This window comes from Coptis chinensis, chromosome 6 (assembly GCF_015680905.1).
Source record: "Coptis chinensis isolate HL-2020 chromosome 6, ASM1568090v1, whole genome shotgun sequence".
Taxonomy (NCBI): Eukaryota; Viridiplantae; Streptophyta; class Magnoliopsida; order Ranunculales; family Ranunculaceae; genus Coptis; species Coptis chinensis.
In genome coordinates this window covers 39,386,518-39,389,437 of record NC_141461.1, presented here as the reverse complement: position 1 = coordinate 39,389,437, position 2,920 = coordinate 39,386,518, and the positions used below count along the sequence as shown (strand labels likewise).

Here is a 2,920-nt window from a genome sequence, read left to right as displayed (position 1 = left end):
ATTGTTGCTGATAGGGAATAGAGGGGTAGAGGGGCGCACGCCCTTGGTTTTTACTCTCAGAGGGGACGCACGCCCTGGTGTCTCAGTAGTCTTTTATTTCGAGTGTTTTAAGTAAGGGGCGCACGCTCTTGGCTTTTGATGTCAGTCTTTGGTTTTTGATGTCAGTCTTTGTTTTCAGTCGGTGGACTTAGATCACCGCCATTCTTTGTTTTAGGTTTAGCATGCATAGGGTTTGTAAAAGACACTTTTGGTTAATTTATTTTATTTGATCGACGACTATTTTATCGATTCTCGGTTAGAGATTGATTATTTTAGATTGTTTGAGAGTTAACGCTTCGCATAACTGCATCAGTTGCCCAGAAGGCACACTTAGTTTCACTCGATAATAGATGATTGCACTCATTGACAAGGTTACATCTTGAACTACTAAATTGTCACAGAGATTTACCAGTCTCAGGGTCAATATTTTCTTTGAACAGGAGCGCTCATTGTATCTCTACTAATTCTCTGTATTACCACTCAATCTGTCTATCTTGAGTGTCAGTGTCTCTGGGCAGTAGCACTACGTTGCAGCTTGAGAAAGTCCCTATAGAAATGTAACTCGTGTGGTGGTATGTTTTAACAAGTATATATGACCTAACCATACCTAGTTTACTTCTTTCTTGAATAATGGGGGAAGTTTTATCTGATTAGTCTGTTCTTTTATGCAATCTTGCAGTTAGTATCAGGACTCAGGAGGACGTAGATATACAAAAGTCTGCATTAAAATGAGTAGATATGGATGGACGGAACAAACCTTCAGTTTTTCAATATGAAAAGCTGGGGTAACTATTTTTCTGGGTTCGAACCATTTCTCTCCTTCCATAGTTGAGAGCATACTACTCCAACTTGAGAGTCCCATAGTTAGAAGCTTAATATGTGGATTCTCTGGTGGTTTTTGAACTTTACCAAACTTTTCTGATAGGATATCCTTCACTAGTTCTAGATCCTTAATGATCAGAGTAGGAGTCGTTCCTAGCCAAAAGAGAGTGATCTTCCCTGTGTTTCAAGTATCAAACTATCAAACGCAACTGATATATAATGAGAATTGAGAAAGCATATCGTAATAGTATGAACTTTCAAAATCTCAATTCCTAAAGCTGTCTAAGAAGAACAAAAGAACATAACATACCATGAGTTCACCCAAAGAAATTTAAACAGAATGACCAACTAGTTAAGATTCATCCAAAGATGAAACTATGTGACCATCCATATTGGTCTATTGTCATTCTACAGGGATGCTATGGATTATGTGTCCCTTCATTCACCATAATAGACATTCATGGAAAACTTAGCCAACAATGCAATAAGCATATTTTGTGGAATCGCTGTCAACAAGCACTACCAAGTATTTTGTTGTTTGTACATGAAAATAATTTATATGAAACAGATCAAAGTTGCGAAGAGAAAGCACATTTGAGATTTCGTCATTTGCATGAGTTATATATATGTAGCCTAGATCTTATTTGGTGTTGAAGGGACTCAAACTTGAAGGTTTTGAAATATCAAATATTATGGGCACATTTGTAGGACACATGGTCCCTGGTTGGGCTCTCATTATCTTCCCAAATTTTGGACTTCTATCACTTTGAGTTTTCGTTCATGCTGGATAGTTTAGAGCATGCAACCATGTTTCTTCACCTTGCCATCTATGCAGGAATCGCCCTTGTCGTCAAATTAACACACTTACCAGAGGTTTTTATGTGGTTCGTTGGACTCCTTGCAGCGTCAGTCTTTAGCCAAGAGTTATTTTTACTACATTTTCACTCTACAGACCATGTTGGTCTTGAAGGTCACTACCACTGGCTCTTGCAGCTTATAGTGCTAGTCTCATTTGTATCAGCTCTCGCAATGATCAGCTTCCCTAGCAGTGTATCAGCAGCTATAGTCCTTTCGGTCTCTGTCCTGTTCCAGGTGTGTTGGTTTTTGAACATGGGATTCATACGATGGGTCCCGAGATTTGTTCCTAAGGGTTGTATGGTTAGTTTCGTGGAGGGTGGGAATGACATGCATGGAGCAGTAAGCACTGGCCAACTTACAATTTAGTTTGATACTAGCTGCAATCATGATTCTCACATCGAGCCTTTGTTTGACGTTGGCTGGAAAATATATTGCGAGGAGGCAATCAATCGAATATGAACGAATTCATAGTAGAGGTGCAGATGCAAATCAGATACCAATGGATGTTTAATTATGGCACCAGGAAAAATTCGCAACATATAAGTAAGAATATGTTTGAGGGCGTCCAACACTAGTTACGGAGAATGGATCCAGCAATTATCTGGAAATCTGAATTTTCTTCTTGAAAATTCTGTGAGAAATAAAATGTAGGCCGAAACAGAACGTCTATAGAGTGTGCTACAGAGCCAAAAACAAAAATTGGCTCACTTATTAATCTTGGTGTTTAACGCAACTGCTTGCTTCTTTTATACGTCGTATTTGTGGTATTGTGGTAAGCCTTTATACGTACCAGATGAAAGACTGAAAGAGGAAAAGAAAGACGAGTTGCTATAGCCTATAGGTCTAACAATTTCGATCACTTTGCAAAAAAGCACTTGAAAAGCTTAGGGGGTGTTTGGATCCTATTTATTTATTGCTAAAAAGTGTTTATTAGTGAAAAAACATTTTTTGAAAAAATAAATGTGTTTGGTTTCTATTTAAAAAAAAAAATAGTTTTCATCCAAAAAATACTTTTGGTCCCAAAAACTTGTTTTATGATAATTAGGTAAAACTTGTTTTTTAAGTTAAAAAACTATTTTTCTTTGAAGGAAAACACTTTTGGAGCTAAAGGCAAATAAACTCCCCTGATGTTTTAAACTTTAGTGATTTATGCTGTGATATGCCAAAATATATCGGTAAAAACATAGTGTGAAATCTGATT

At 37.3% G+C, this 2,920-nt stretch overlaps 1 pseudogene; it reads left to right on the top strand.

Annotated features, from left to right (window-relative positions):
* The first annotated feature begins 296 nt into the window (after positions 1-296).
* On the top strand, positions 297-2,452 carry LOC147492930 (uncharacterized; annotated as a pseudogene).
* The last annotated feature ends 468 nt before the right edge of the window (positions 2,453-2,920 follow it).